The following is a 17,485-nucleotide window of genomic DNA, read 5'->3' as shown; positions in this document are numbered from 1 at the left end:
CAACTGCTCTGTGACTGCTTGCATGACAGATTGCTTTTGTGCGTGCTGCACAGTTTTTATCAAATCTAGGGGAATGTGCTTCTCTCTCATCTCTGCCCACCTGTAAGTGGCCTTTTCTCTCAGCTGTTCACATTTCTGGGGCACCCACTTAGCCATCCCCACTAAGGCAGAATTCTGGGTGTACACTTCTCTCTCTGAATTTTTCTCATTAACATCTGCAAGGTAATTGAACCAGTTAGGTGCAAGCCATGTGGAAAAACAAACAGCTAAAACATTAGCAATGAACCAAGAATCAGCATAAAAATGACACATCTCACGTAGCTCTTGCTTTAAAATCTGGCACACATTGTACAACACTGTTCCTTCTCCTGTGCCATAAAACAACATTTCAATCAATGAATCATTAGTAAAACAAACATGCTTTTTATCTTCAGTGGACACGAATTCAAATGGTGCACACAATTTCACTAGTGACTCTTTTACCTGTGGTACTCTAGCCCTGTCTTGCAAGTACCAGATCCAGTGTATGATTCTAGCTAGGGGCACTATTTTCTTTCCTTGTTCTTGAGTTACATGTACATCAGTTTTTACCTCTTGCACTGCGCAAAAACCTAAAGTCTGCATTATTTCATTTGCCAAATCACAAGCGTGCAGCTGCATATTATTTTTCACAGTGACCATATACCAAAGTGTTAGGATTTCACTCAAATGAGGGCTATTCAGTTTCCAAAAATCAAACAAGCTAATGAAACTCGGTGTCTCTTGCTCTAAAAACTTTCGTTTTACTTGTGCATTTTGCAACGGTAACTCGTAAATCACATTCTGAGCTCTCTCGTCCGTATTATCAGTTAAGGAATGCATTTTGGCTGCCAAAAACCCTGTCTCACACAAAGGATCAGAGCAGCTCGGAGCTGTCTTAACCCCCTCATTACTGGAATGGGAAAAGAAAGATTCTTCTAAAACAGCATTTTTATCACGTAAATTCCTATTTTCATGTTCCAACTACCTACATTTCTCCTGCATTTCTCTGTAAGCAGATAAAGGTATCCAGACCTTTCTGTCATCATTACTTCCAAAAGACACATTTTCTAAATATGCACAACAGAAATTATTTCTCAAAGCACTATCAGGCAGTTTAGCTACACATGCATCTTCAAACATGGTCTGCCGTGCTTCTGTAATTCTCCAAACAAAAAACAATTCACAGTTTTTCATAGCACCATCGGGCAGTTTAACAACACATGCATTTTCAAACATGGTCTGCCGTGCTTCTGTGATTCTCCAAACAGAAAACAATTTCTGTAATTCTCCAAACAACAAAAACAATTACACTTTTAAAGTGTGCACGTAGAAATCTACTAATTCGTCAATACCCCACTTTTGGTACCAAATGTAGTGCTTTTGCTTTTATCTAGTTCTTAGCACTTACATAACATACCAGAAATGCACTTCTGAGTTCAAAGAAGACTTTTATTGTTGTTAATTCTTCCCCAACCACAATATTTATGAATGACAAATTATTAGCTTTCAAGCACACGTTAATCAAACAAAATATATCAGTTTGCAATATACACAGCAGGTTATATTTATAAGATATTGAATGCAAAGCAAAACAAATACTTCACCGTGTGGGAAACTATTTACAGCTTCATCTTTCTAGGGTCTGCAAGCTGATGACTCCCTGTCAGCTGCGAGAAAGAGATTCATCTACCCACACGGGATGCTGGCAACTGGCGCCTAGTTCCAGCACGAAGTCAGGCAGATCCGAATCTGAATCTCTGCAGCCTGTGACATTCGTTACAAAGGTGTGCCCCCTCCTCTCAGACCTGGGAAAACTGAGCCAGCCTTTGGAGACTGGCCAGGTCTCCGAGACTACTCCTCTTCCCAGGCTCAAGCGGAGAAAAACAACCAATGTACCCTCTCTTATCAGGTCTAGTCTACTGTGAGAAAAACATCTTGGTTCATCTTGTGCAAAAACACAGCTTGGAAAAATACAGCTTGGATTCTAAACTGCAATGTCTAACTTCACGTTAGAGGCAATAGGCAGCTAACCTAAATATCAAATGCAATGTCTAATGTCATATCAAAGCCAATAGGCAGCTGAGCTGAATACAAAATGCGATGTATAATATCATGTCAAAGCCAATAGGCAGCTGAGCTGAATATAAAATGCAATGTATAATATCATGTCAAAGCCAATAGGCAGCTGAGCTGAATATAAAATGCAATGTATAATATCATGTCAAAGCCAATAGGCGGCTCAACTAAACAAAACATACAGGGGGTCATTCTGACCCTGGCGGTAAATACCGCCAGGGCGGGGGTTGGCGGTAGCACCGCCAACAGGCTGGCGGTGCTCCGCCGGGCATTCTGACCGCGGCGGTACAGCCGCGGCCAGAAGCGGAAAGCCGGCGGTGTACCGCCGACTTTCCGCTGCCCATGGGAATCCGCCATGGCGGCGCAGCTTGCTGCGCCGCCATGGGGATTCTGACACCCCATACCGCCATCCTGTTCCTGGCTGGTCGCCCGCCAGGAACAGGATGGCGGTATGGGGTGTCGTGGGGCCCCTGGGGGCCCCTGCAGTGCCCATGCCAATGGCATGGGCACTGCAGGGGCCCCCGTAAGAGGGCCCCACAAAGAATTTCAGTGTCTGCTTTGCAGACACTGAAATTCGCGACGGGTGCAACTGCACCCGTCGCACCTTCCCACTCCGCCGGCTACATTCGGAGCTGGCTTCCTCGTGGGAAGGGTGTTTCCCACTGGGCTGGCGGGCGGACTTTTGGCGGTAGCCCGCCAGCCCAGTGGGAAACCCAGAATGACCGCCGCGGTCTTTTGACCGCGGGACGGTCTTCTGGCGGTTCCCGCTTGGCGGGCGGCGGCCGACAATGTGCTACTGGTGAACATTGAGCAACTAATATGCGCAGTGGTGAAACACAAAGTCAGTGGTCAAACAAAATTAAGCCAATCAATCAGCACTTCCAGGACTTCCAGGACGGACAATGTGGCAATTGCCTTCTTGTCGGTAAGTCCATAAACCTAGCAATATACACACACGGCACAGCAACCCATTAGGACACACAATATATACACCGCTTCATTGACACGTGAAAAGGAAGACACTGTGGTGTGACACAAGTAGTTATGTTGTACAACCTGACACAATGGGATACACACCTATGGACAAATGACGGCTGCCACAAACATTAGCTGCCACTCTAGTGCTACGAGGGACCAATGTCAAAACACACAGTGACAATGACATGGCCTGCATTGGAAGTACAACTTGGAAGATGAACCATTTACTATTACATTAGGCCACATAGTCAATCCAACACCCTCCCAAGAAATATGTAGCATGGGTCTGTTGCTGCAGGTTGAACACCATGAGACACATAGCATGATGATGCAGACTCACATGTAGGTGACACGGAAATACTGAGGCAGTCCGAACATCATACATCACTCTTGGGGTGCTGTTGCCAGGTAGCAATATGGAAGTGGACTGTTCTATGAACACATATTGATGTGCCACTAATGCAAACTGCACACTACTGCACACACTGAAAGAGCCAATTGTCCATCAAAATAACATATGTACAGGGAGATGGCCCTTCCTGCACAGATACATCCACCTTCACAAGGCAGTTAGCCAGGTTACCTGGATCAAATCTGGTAGTGTAAGTGCACGGTTGCACATGAGCCACTGGCAGAGGGAACTACAAAGTTTTGCCTGGAACCAAGTCACACATGGAACAATTGTACACTGTCAATACAGAACACCTCTGTGCTGCCAACTTATAGAGATGTGTTGTGCATTGTCACCAAGCCTAATCAAAGGGCCTCACTGTTCCATTTCATGTGCAATGACATATGTCTAATTGGATGGGTTGTCCAGGCCATGTAGTGCAACCATGTTACCACCACATCGGAGACTATTGTGAGTGTGGAAGAATCATGTCCCCCAGAGTGAAAACACACTATAACATGTTGCTCACTACACAACGTATGGTACATACATACTGACCAGCAGTTCGGAAACAAAATCATAGAGCCCAGATCAATGAGCCAAACACAAGTTGTCAAGTCAAACAACCCACTGCAGAAAAAACCTCACAGAAGCCCAGGATCTCACACAATACCACAAACACATATGAGTCACAGGCAACACAAGATATCAACTGCCATGCTACATGACATTCCTGTTGCAAACACTAGCAAAATACTCACTCCTATTTTCTTTTTCAGCTGATCAGGGTTACAGGATCCAGCCATGGATCATGACCCCATTCCCCAAGCACAGCAGCAGAGTGTGCCTATACACACATCAGAGGACACAGATCATTGTAGAAAGGACATTTTGGCATCCTGATGTCCAGATTCAGGTGCCTGGACATCACAGGAGGCAGCCTCCTACATGCCCAACACATTGTTTGCCAAATCATACTTACATGTGCTATCCTGCACAACATTTGTGTGAGTAGGAACATCCCACTATATGAGCCCGAGCAAGAACTGCCTGAGGAGGAGGAGGATGGTACCATGGAAAATGAGGGGGGACATCAAAACACAGCTGCAGGAATGCACCGCGGACAGCAGATTGTTCAAACGTTTTTTAATCAATGGTCACTCTACACACCTTGTTAGGGTATGTAATCAAATACCTTACTTGATCACACAATCCTGCTCTGGCTTCTTCTTTCTCCATCACAAGTTCATTAGGAATGTGAGTATTACCTCAGGGAGCATGTTACAAAGACAGTACTGACTAATTCTGATGCAACATGACATGTGATGTGTATGATTGTACAGCAAACATTGCACACATATAAAAAATACTCATCTTTTGAATTTCAGATATGAAGGACAAAATCAATGGGCCAGAGCATATGGCACACATCCATGTTGCCAACATGGTCTACTGTAGCTCATGTCACATAACTATGACATCTCCAATCATAAGGTCAATAAGCGCACCGTACATGAGGCAGTGAATGTGAAATATCAGTGGAAACAGGAATGTATGAAGAGACCCCTGACATTAATAAGTGTGACATTTACAATCTCTGCAAGGAGCTTGTGTGACAAAAGGGACATCATTTCTGAAAATGGATAGCAAGAGTGTCCCAGGTATGCAAGCAATGTTCACAACACATGCCCTGCGCAGTCCATCCATGGAAATAAGTCAGTCATGCCACTGCCATGTGTTAGGTCTCTGCTCACCCATCTCTGGGGGGGTGTTGTAAATGGACTATCTGTACCCTGGGAATGATCATTAACACTCACCCAGAGTCCATTTCTGACTCCTGTTTGCTTCCCTTTTCCATATGGCATGCTATAGAAGAACTGCATTAGCCTGCATGGACTTCAGGTCCCATAATGCACTGCCTGGTGGTCGGTAAGACCTGTAATCTTCTGTCCATTGCTTCCCATGGGAAAAGTCTGGTTGTTCCTTTGTACTGGATTCTCTCCTCCAGGACTTGTGAGAGACTGAAGCTGCACACACCTGGGACCTCTCTTGTGCAGCCCAGCCATGTGACTCTGCCCTGGCCTTGCTGCTGCCTGGAAATGCTTAGAAGCTGCCATTCCCTGAAGCTCCTCGATATGCACTGGAGTACGAATCATTTGTAATTCACACCCCTTGTTGGATTGTGTTACAGTCCTGATTATGCCTGAACCTGCTCTCTGTTTACCCAGTCCTGTTCCTGCTTGTTCCAGTCAGAGTCTGCTCCCTGTTTCTCAGCCTTGTTCATGTTTGTTTCTACCAGAGCCTGCTTTCTGTTACCCAGACCTGTTCTAGCCTTTGCATGAACCTGAGCCTGTTCCCTGTGCCTGGCTTTGCCTCCTGGTTGGGTCCCTTGCTTTCTGTTTCTTATTGGGTTATCGTGTCTGGTAAGTGTCCCATCAGTCCTCACCTGTTTAGAAGTGTTTTACTTTGTATTCGGTCTGGCACCTGGTTTCCCAGAGGCAAATCAAGCCCCCATCCTTCGTCCAGTGTGGCATGTAGTCATTAGTTCCTAACAGTGACAGTGTGCTATGGCTGTACTCCAGGAATTGTTACTGTGTCTCCAGCTGGACCAACAAGAGCTAGTCTTGTATATGTAAGTATAATCCTTGTTTGTGCCCTAAGGGTCCAGACACAGATTCACTTCTGCTGCCACCTTTCTATGGGGCTTGCGTGGTGACTAGCTGTAAGATTAAACTGCAAAGAGGCACTGATGTTCCATGCTGCTGTGGGAAGTTCTGAGCCCTACCCTGTGTGCAATGTAAGTGATAAGCCCTGCCTGTTTTTCCATTACTGACCTGATCCATATTTGTCCACACTAAGGTTGCTCTGTATTCACCTTTCTGTTTTTTCTACCTTACCATAGCTGCCCTATCCCCTTGTATGCCTTTTGCTGCTCTTCTGCTTTGGTACACCTCTTTCTTGCAAGATACTCTGTGAACTCAATGGTTGCCCCTAACAGACTCCTGACTAGACCCGCACAAAACTGTAACACCATGGAGCCCAATCCTGACACAGGGTACACATGCCCACACACTTGAACTGGACACTTCTGTAGAATTCACATCTGAAAATTTATGAGCACATGCAGCCAGTGCAGCAGGTCCACAACAGCAACATCAGTAACATAGGTAATTTTCATGAGTCAAAGTGACATGTACATAACATTTTTATGGGTGGAATTAGGACACAGTGTCTCAGACACTGTACGTACCAAACATGTACACATGGCCGACATATGGGTAGTTCACACACAAGTCACCATGAAGTCGTAGCCAACAATTAATGACATATGAGGGGTAACATATCCAACCTAGCACTCATCAGCCATCCTCAATCATCCCTGACTTTTGTTTGTTATGTAAACTGTAATGTCCCCAAAGTCAAACAACTACACACATCAAATGAGTCAACACATATTACAAACATATATCATGACTGTTGTACATCACTGATTGCCATCTGATGTAGATACCCATTTGTACCACATTCATACATGAGCATTACGTCAAATGTGTTGCATGCGGTTCCTTCAGAAGCACACATGTTGTTACCGATCATTCACACACAAAACACACAGGCATGATTCATACTTTTGTTGTGCCTCATTGCCATCATTTATTGAAACAAAAGCGGCACAAACTTACAAAATACAATTGTATTTTGTAAGTTTGCACCGCTTTTGCGTCAGAAAATGAAGGTTAATGTGGCGCAAAGAAAGTATAAATCTGGGCCACAGTTGCATGCTCTACCACATGTGGCCAACCACTATACCACACACTGCAGGCCATACCATCCTATCTCCAACTTGATACAGGGTGAATGCAAGTTGAATAATTGAAAATCATGCAAACATAGTTTAAGTCAAACATTTGGATGCAAATGTATTGAAAAACAACACAAACGCTAACTAAACATACATGGGCAGTTAGTGATAATTCCACCAGTGCACCACACACATGTGGATATCCATTAAAACAGAAGTTTTTATAATGCGTGGTATTTTGCTGCACATGTAGGTTATGCGTAAAAAATATTCACGCAAACATTGTATGCGTAAAAAAATACACGCAAGAAGGAAAACGGGCCGCCAATGAAACTGGAAGTGTTGTAATAGGAAAACCTGTTTACAGACATGGTACTGTGGGTGTTCTTTCACTTCACAGTCTGTGCTTTTTTTTGACTGTGTGGCTGTGTTTTGGTGTTGCTCGTGTCTGGATGGCGATTCTTGGTTCTTGTGGTGTCTCTCTTGTGTCTTTTGTGTATTCTATTTGTATATTGTACCTGTTTAAGTGCTTTTGTGTAGTTCAGTGTTTTTTAGATTGTACTTGTACTGTTGGGTGTCTGTTTGGGGGTAACATTAGTTGGGTTAGTTGGTCTTCGTAGTTTGGGCTATAAGTTTCCTTTTTTCACATTTATTTTCCTTCTTTTTTGACTTTTTCTGTTTTACAATGTTGTGCAAGGACATGTCGGGAAGGGTGAGGCTGACCCGCATGGGGGGAGGAGTTTTGGGGATTTGTGTGGCTGGTGTGCCACTTTCTGCCTTTGATGCTAGAGATGGGTGGGCGTGTGATACAGGGGTATCACACAGAGGCATTGGATGCAGTGGAGCAAGGTGCTCTATCACCTCAAACGTGTATTCAACACAACAGGGAATGAGCACCAGCTGAAGCATTGCTGGGCTGACTTGATGGCCAGAGAACAGGACCTACTGGACCACCTGGGTGTGTTGATCGTTGGCCCTGTTGGTGAGTATCACATTGACAAATATGTACAGTAGAATGCTCCTGAGTGACGGGAGCAGATGTCTTGACGTGCTGCATGCAATGTTTGTGGCCATTTTTAATGCAAATAGAACAAACTGTTAGTGTCCCAGTACTGAAATGTATTCCACATGTCTATACAGGTTAACAATGCAGTCCTGAGCTTTGTTGAGTCATGTCCGACTATTACTTAGAGCCGCATGTACCAAGCTATTTTCAATGGTCACAAGTGGCCTAGTTTTCAGATTTTGTGTGTTTACGTCAGGAAAAACTGTTTATTCCAATGCATACCTCCAATTTTGCCATTCTGCTATCACATTGCCCAAACACAAAACAGGGTTTGCTAGTGGCATTTAGGAATGGGCGTTTCCTTCCTATTAGCGAGTCACAGTCCACTGATTGATTGTTTGGTGACCGCAAATGCTGGCACTAAATAATTGCAGTTATCAGCCCTTTCAAGTTGGTGAAACCCATTTGCACAACGGGAGGGGTTCCCAGGTGATCGCTTCCCCTTTGTGAATGCATGGCCAAAAATTGTTTCTGAGCAGGAAATTGTCCCACAGACCACTGACTGCTTAAAAAATATTAGTAGAGTCATAATATTGTTTTTTTAAATGCTTCCTATTTACCCCTGATGAAAAAGGCTGTATTTTAACAAAAATATACATCTCTATTTGAAAGCGTTAGCGCAGTTTTGCCTCAAAAGGTATAAATCTGGCCCTTAGTGCCTTGGCTATCAGTGGTACTTTTGTCATTTGCCTCGGGTTTATAAGAACAACCCAGAGCTGTTTTCAGCCTGAATAACATCAATATTGCATGATATTAACCCTTAGGCATTGACCTATGTGGATGACAACTATCTCACAGATGACCACCTCAATATACATTTAGCTAAGGTGGATCAGATCATGCCCAGGGCTATAAATTAAATTTCAAGGAAACAAAAATTGCTTTTCTCAGTCTCCTATTTTTGGGATATGAGTTCTTGAGAAATGTGCTCAATTACAAACTCCAAACACCATTAAGAAACTGCAGTAATTGCTGGGTTTTTCTGTAACTTTAGCAGAACATACATACCTTATTATGCAAAATGCATAAATCCTCTTTATGATCTAATACATCCATACTTTGCAAGTGAACACTGGATAGAAGAACACACATGCATTCTTAGAGATTCACAACAGGACATGTTAGAAGAAAGACATTAACACTCACAAACCAACAACAAATTCTTGGTCATCAGAATAATCGCTGGTGTCACTGGGTTCACCTATGTCACATTTAATGAGGGTGACCCAGTACCTATAGCATACGAATCTCACTTGTATTCTAATGCAGAACAATGTTTTGCATCTACAGAGAAATTTTAACTGCTGTACAGATGGCTGTCATCAAGGAGAGACTACTTGCCCAAGGGAAATGCTTTATTGTCATTACCCCGGTACCAGCCCATGAGGCGGCTGCCAAAGCCAGTGTTCAAAATGCTAAAGCATTACATCCATGATGGATTCAACAGGCAACCTCCTTGACTGCCACAGATGTTGATTATGGTGGTCATTACAACCCTGGCGGTTTGTGTTAAAGCGGCGGTAAGACCGCCAACAGGCCGGTGGTAAACAATTTGCAATTACGACCGTGGCGGATACCGCCAACAAAGACAGCCACTTTAACACTCCGACTGCCACGGCGGTACAAACAAACAGCGTGGCGGTCACCGTCAACAGACAGGCGGGAGACAATGTACCGCCCACACTATTATGACAGGAAAATCCACCACCTTTTCCGGGGCGGATTTACCGTGGATAAAAACACGGCAGAAACAGGAATCCCGAAGGAAAACTGCTCACCTCTACACACCCCACGAGGAACGAGGGCGGCATGGATCCAGAACTCCAAATTCTACCTGCAATAGTCTTCCTGCTCCTCTACCAGGAGCACGAATGACGGCGGAGAAGACCACGGTGAGTACTGCACCTACGAAACAGGGGAGGGAAAAAACAGGGACACACAACACGCAACACCCCCACCCCCACCCACCACAACACACACACTAATGCATATCAATACATCACAGTTACACCCCCAAGCCCCCCGGAAGAATGCAAAGACAATAGAAAATGAGTGTAACCATTGTAATACATTAAAAGCAAGTAGGCAGAAACATATATATACACCATGTACAAAATATATACCAAGCATAGTAGTCCAGGTAGTGCTCTAATAAAGTCCGTGGAACACTGGGACACACGGTATGGGCAAGGTCCACACAAGATCCCTGACTATGAGGGAGAGAACACTGCAGGGGCATCAGAGAGCAACTAAGCAAGCACCTCAGGGGGAGGGAGAGGTGGGGCACCTCAGCCACTTGAGTGCATGACGCCAAATCCACGAGGGGGCCACATGCCCACTGTTCAATCCTGGGGAGTGCAAAGCCTCAGTCTCTCAAGTCTCTACAGTGGGTGGGTTGCCCACTGTTCAATCCTGGGGAGCGCAAAGCCACAGTCTCACAAGTCTCTCCAGTGGGTGGTTTGCCCACTGTTCAATACTGGGGAGTGCAAAGCCACAGTCTCACAAGTCTCTACAGTGGGTGGGTTGCCCACTGTTCAATCCTGGGGAGTGCAAAGCCACAGTTCCTCAAGTCTCTACAGTGGGTGGGTTGCCCACTGTTCAATTCTGGAGAGTGCAAAGCCACAGTTCCTCAAGTCTCTACAGTGGGTGGGTTGCCCACTGTTCAATTCTGGAGAGTGCAAAACCCAGGCTCACAAGTCTCTTCAGTGGGTGGTTTGCCCACTGTTCAATCCTGGGGAGTGCAAGGCCACAGTCTCACAAGTCTCTACAGTGGGTGTGTTGCCCACTGTTCAATCCTGGGGAGTGCAAAGCCACAGTCTCACAAGTCTCTACAGTGGGTGGTTTTCCCACTGTTCAATCCTGGGGAGTGCAAAGCCACAGTCTCTCAAGTGGATGACAGTCTCCACTGGTTCTGGAGGGGGCCTTGTGCCCAGAGTGCTTCATCCTGCCAAGGACAGAGGTAGTGGATGTGATACTCCACTGGTTCTGGAGGGGGCTTTGTGCCCAGAGTGCTTCATCCTGCTAAGGACAGAGGTAGTGGATGTGATACTCCTCTGGTTCTGGAGGGGGCTTTGTGCCCAGAGTGCTTCATCCTGCTAAGGACAGAGGTAGTGGATGACAGTCTCCACTGGTTCTGGAGGGGGTTTTGTGCCCAGAGTGCTTCATCCTGCTAAGGACATAGGTAGTGGATGTGATACTCCACTGGTTCTGGAGGGGGCTTTGTGCCCAGAGTGCTTCACCCTGCCAAGGACAGAGGTAGTGGATGTGATACTCCACTGGTTCTGGAGGGGGCTTTGTGCCCAGAGTGCTTCATCCTGCTAAGGACAGAGGTAGTGGATGACAGTCTCCACTGGTTCTGGAGGGGGCTTTGTGCCCAGAGTGCTTCATCCTGCTAAGGACAGAGGTAGCGGATGACAGTCTCCACTGGTTCTGGAGGGGGCATGGTGCCCAGAGTGCATCATTCACCCTGTGACGGACTCAGTTTTGTGCCCTGTGCAGCGGTGCTTGAGACGGCGGTGCCCTGTTCAGCGGTGCTTGAGACGGCGGTGCCCTGTTCAGCGGTGCTTGAGATGGCGGTGACCTGTTCAGCGGTGCTTGAGGCGGCGGTCTCCATTGCAAGGACTCAGCTGCTGGCGGTCCTTCATGGCCCAGCGGGGCTTTTGCTGGCGGTGGCCTCCTGGGCAGGTGGGATTGTGCTGGTGGACCTATCCTGGGCAGGTGGGCTTGTGCTGGTGGGCCTGTCCTGGGCAGCTGGGCTTGTGCTGGTGGTCCTGACTTGGGCAGCTGGGCTTGTGCTGGCGGTCCTGTCCTGGGCAGCTGGGCTTGTGCTGGCGGTCCTGTCCTGGGCAAGTGGGCATGTGCTGGTGGTCCTGTCCTGGGCAGCTGGGCTGGTGCTGGAGGTGGCCTCATGGGCAGCGGGGATGATAGCGGTCTTCTCTGCCATGCTGCTCTTCCTAGACTTTCCCGGTTTCTTGTGGCCCTTCCCCACCTTGGAGGGTGTCACAGCTGTGTCCACCCTCCCACCGGGACCCCTGGGAGCAGCTTAGGTGACTGGAGTCTTCCACCTCTCCCGCCGGGCACTGGCCACCTTCTGATGCTTCACAGGTGGGGGACTGTCTGTGCTGTTGCTCCGTGCCACACTGGCTGCCCTGGTGGCCGGTGCACTCCAGATTCTGGTGACGGAGATGTTGTGGCTGAGGTGCTAGTTCGGGACCAAGGAGACGGACGGGGTGGGGGAGGTGTGGGAAAGAAGTCAAGGTTGGACAGGAATCGTTTTTTTGACACACTGGGATGGGTAGCTGGAGGGGGTTTGGGAGTGGAGGAAGAGGTGGTGGTTGTAGGAGGTGTTCGTTTGCTGACTTTGGGTGAAGGTGCATGCGCTGGAGGCTGTCATGAGGTGGATGGCTGTTGGGTGGGTGTGTGCCTGCATTTGTGTATCTTGGGAGGGGGCATCACAGACACACTGGGATAGGACACAGGGGACGTGTGAATGGCAGTGGGGGTGGTGACTGCACGTGAGCGGGGTGTGTTGGTGGGTGTGCTGGAGAAGGACGTAGTGGCTGTAGAGGTAGTGCATGCAGGTGTGAGTGTAGAGGAGACTGGGAGGGAGGAGGGAGACGAGGAGGAGGGAGACACAGTGGAGGCAGTGGATGTTGGTGTGTCTGCATGTGTGTGATGCTTGCGTGAGTGCCTGCGGGATGTGTGGTGCTTATGTTTGCCTGGGCTTTCCTTGTGTGTTGAGGTGTGTGCATGCTGGCCTGTAGGTGTGCTTGGGATAGGCTGAGGTACAGGGGATTGGGTCGGGGTGGAGGAAGTTGGAGGGGGGAGGCTAGACACAGGGACAATGGTTGCCATCAGTGCTGAGGCCAGAGTCTGAAAAGCTCGCTGAAGGGCCACCTGACCAGAATGAATGCCCACCAGGAATGCATCTGTTTGTTGCAACTGCCTTTCTACACTCTGGATGGCATTCAAAATGGTAGACTGCCCAACAGTGAGGGACCTGAGTAGGTCAATGGCCTACTCACTGAGGGCAGCAGGGGTGACTGGGGCAGGGCCCGAGGTGCCTGGGGCGAAGGTGATGCCCAAACTTCCGGGTGAGCGGGCACGGGCGAAGGCTGAGGGGCTGCTGGGAGGGCGGTGCTGGAAGGGGGGATGGCGGCTATACCTGTAGATGGGGGGGGCACAGATGTTGCCACCACCACAAGGGAGCTCCCATCAGAGGATGAGTTTGTGTCACCTGTCTCAGCTCCGGTCCCCGCCATGGAGCTCCCCTCTCCCTCCGTCCCACTGGTGAAGTCCGAATCCGTAGTGTGGCCCTCCATGGCCATGTGGGATGCAGCCCCCTGGTGCTCCGGTGCCACTGCTCCTCCGGCTGATGATGCTAATGCACACAAGAACAGGGGGACCACAAAAAGGGGGGGACGGCAGAAGAAAGACATGTTGAGTGCATGCGTTACCGCTACCGTTGGCGGACACGACAGGCACAGAAGCCCCCTGCACTACGCCGCACTCTTGGGCTCTACTGTTCAATTCCTGGGAAATGCCCTACAAGGCTATGGACGACATCTGCACACATAGATGACACAGGGACATGACTATGTGTACTTGGAATTCTACAGAGGTGGGGTGGGGTGCCACATGGCCTGCCTTACGGAGGGACCTTGCCTACGGAACTCACCCTGGCCTAGGGAAACCCACAGCCCACCTCCCCCACCCAGACCCCTCCACTGCGCGCAAAGTCAGCAGAATGAGAGTGTACTCACCCCCTTGTGTCTGCTGTGATGCCCTCAAGCGCCCATCCAACTCCGGGTAGGCCACCGCCAGGATCCTGAACATCAGGGGGGTCATGGAGCGACGGGCACCCCTCCCATGTTGGGAGGCCATCCCCAGCTGAGCCTCCCCCGTCTTCTTGCTCCAGCGGTGAATGTCCTCCCATCTTTTCCTGCAGTGGGTGATCCGTCTGTGGTAGACCCCCAGGGTCCAGACGTACTTGGCGATGGCACGCCAAATAAGTTTTTTCTGGTGGGCGCTGACCTACATGAAATGTACAGGGGGAAGAGTAAGTTATAACCAACTGCATGGTCAAAGTGATTGCCCCCCATCCCTACCCTTGCCATGTGGCACATGCATTCACCGTTGTTTCATGCACGCCGCACTCTCCCCCCTTCCTTCTTACATCCAGCCCTCTCCACACAGGAATAGCCCACACAGCATGCTCCCAGTGTACTTTCCTGTTTGTCTGGAGGACCGTGGAGTAGCGTGTACTAGGGGAGGACCCCATCCACAAGTTTCTCCAACTCCTCTGATGTGAAGGCAGGGGCCCTTTCCCCAGACACTCGAGCCATTGTCTCTTCCAGACCGAGGTCACAGCAGCACTTGCAGTGTAGGTCCTCTCCTGTCGAAGATCAGGTATCGAGTGATTGAACAGATAGAAAATGGCGGTCACGTCCACGTCGGTGAGTACCGTCACTGCGGACGTACATCATCATTGTCTCCTGGGTCCCATAGGGTCCAATGCTAACCAATGCAGCATTGCGCCGCGGTCTTCGACCGCCTACCGCGACAGTGTACAACGCCAGCGCAGTTACCTCACATCCCATTGTCCCACTTTAGAGGTCAGGCAGCTGTCATTTCAGGGGCCCACATGGATTAATTTTCAAGTGCGTCACACATACCTAGGCCTAGACTCAACACACATACAGGCCACCTTTTGTGTATGAATGGTGTTCTGTGTAAACTGTGGGTACGTACCTCTGAGTTGTTTGACTCTTTGCTCGCTGTTGTCCTTCATAGGCACCGTCTGCTGGAACATGTGAGGAGATGGCGGCATCCTCCGGTGTACCGATGGTTGGTGGACCTGTCGACAATGGAGGAGCGACATGTGATTATCACATACAGGCTTGACCGTGCCACAATCCAGGAACTGTGTACCCAGTTGGTGCCAGACCTGATGTCAGCAATCCGCCATCCCACAGGAATTCCCCCTCAAGTGCAGGTGCTGTCAGTGCTCCATTTCCTTGCAAGTGGGTCATTTCAAACAAAAGTGGCGTAGCATCAGGGATGTCCCAGCCTATGTTTTCCAACGCGTTGTCCAGAGTGTTGTCTGCCCTTCTGAAACACATGCGGAGCTACATCGTTTTCCCTCAGGTGGAGGATTTGCCTACAGTGAAAGGTAATTTCTATGCCCTGGGACATGTCCCCAACATCATAGGTGCCATTGATGGGACACATGTGGTTCCCCCCCCCCACAGGAATGAACAGGTGTACAGAAACAGGAAGAGTTATTATTTAATGAATGTACAGATGGTATGTTTGGCCGACCTGTACATCTCCCATGTGAATGCCACGTTACCTGGCTCAGTGCATGACGCCTACATCCTGTGGAAAAGCAGCATCCCTTATGTGATGGGGCAACTCCAGAGGCACCGTGTGTGGCTATTAGGTGAGCACCTGGGAGCAAGACAGTGGGAATGGTTGTCTGGGTCTGGGGATATCCCTACAGGTTAGTGCGTGTCTAACAGTTGTCCCTCGCCATTTGCAGGGGACTCTGGTTACCCCAACCTGTCATGGCGACTGACTCCAGTGAGGAATCCCAGGACAAGGGCAGAGGAACGCTACAATGAGGCCCATGGGTGAACTAGGAGGGTGATCGAGCAGACCTTCGGCCTCCTGAAGGCCAGGTTCCGGTGCCTCCATATGACAGGTGAATCCCTATTCTACTCACCAAAGAAGGTGTGCCAGATCATCATGGCCTGCTGTATGCTTCATAACTGGGCTTTGCGACGACAGGTGCGGAAAAGCAGCATCCCTTATGTGATGGGGCAACTCCAGAGGCACCGTGTGTGGCTATTAGGTGAGCACCTGGGAGCAAGACAGTGGGAATGGTTGTCTGGGTCTGGGGATATCCCTACAGGTTAGTGCGTGTCTAACAGTTGTCCCTCGCCATTTGCAGGGGACTCTGGTTACCCCAACCTGTCATGGCGACTGACTCCAGTGAGGAATCCCAGGACAAGGGCAGAGGAACGCTACAATGAGGCCCATGGGCGAACTAGGAGGGTGTTCGAGCGGACCTTCGGCCTCCTGAAGGCCAGGTTCCGGTGCCTCCATATGACAGGTGAATCGCTATTCTACTCACCAAAGAAGGTGTGCCAGATCATCATGGCCTGCTGTATGCTTCATAACTGGGCTTTGCGACGACAGGTGCGGAAAAGCAGCATCCCTTATGTGATGGGGCAACTCCAGAGGCACCGTGTGTGGCTATTAGGTGAGCACCTGGGAGCAAGACAGTGGGAATGGTTGTCTGGGTCTGGGGATATCCCTACAGGTTAGTGCGTGTCTAACAGTTGTCCCTCGCCATTTGCAGGGGACTCTGGTTACCCCAACCTGTCATGGCGACTGACTCCAGTGAGGAATCCCAGGACAAGGGCAGAGGAACGCTACAATGAGGCCCATGGGCGAACTAGGAGGGTGATCGAGCGGACCTTCGGCCTCCTGAAGGCCAGGTTCCGGTGCCTCCATATGACAGGTGAATCCCTATTCTACTCACCAAAGAAGGTGTGCCAGATCATCATGGCCTGCTGTATGCTTCATAACTGGGCTTTGCGACGACAGGTGCCTTTTCTGAAGGGCGATGGCCCAGATAGCGGTGTTGTGGCAGCTGTGGAGCCTGTGGACAGTGAAGACGAGGAAGCAAAGGAAGAAGACATGAACAACAGGGATTCGGTGATCCAGCAATATTTCCAGTGAGACACAGGTAAGAGTACAGACCTGCCTACTACATGTACTTTAACACTACTACCTCTCTACTGTCTGTCCTTTTCACCCAGTGTGTTGGCACTGAGTTGTCACTTTCCCTTACGATTTCACAGATGTGGGTCCCACTGTGTGACATCTGCTTAGATTCCTCATGGACCAGAGCTGTGTGACATAGGTATGTTGACATTACAATTGTAAGAGCATTTTGTCACTGTAATTGCTAATACACTATTTTGAACTCACAGACAGACTCCAGATTGTTTTGTGCTTTAAGTGTGTTTATTGAAGTGCTCAATGTTGGAGGGGGTAGTAAAATGGTGACGGGTGATGGCGGAGGAATGTCCATGGCAGAGTCCAGTCTATTAGTCTCACAGTTGCATTGCCCATATGGGCATAG

Source organism: Pleurodeles waltl, chromosome 5 (assembly GCF_031143425.1).
Source record: "Pleurodeles waltl isolate 20211129_DDA chromosome 5, aPleWal1.hap1.20221129, whole genome shotgun sequence".
NCBI lineage: Eukaryota > Metazoa > Chordata > Amphibia > Caudata > Salamandridae > Pleurodeles > Pleurodeles waltl.
Note: the sequence above shows the minus strand (reverse complement) of the source record.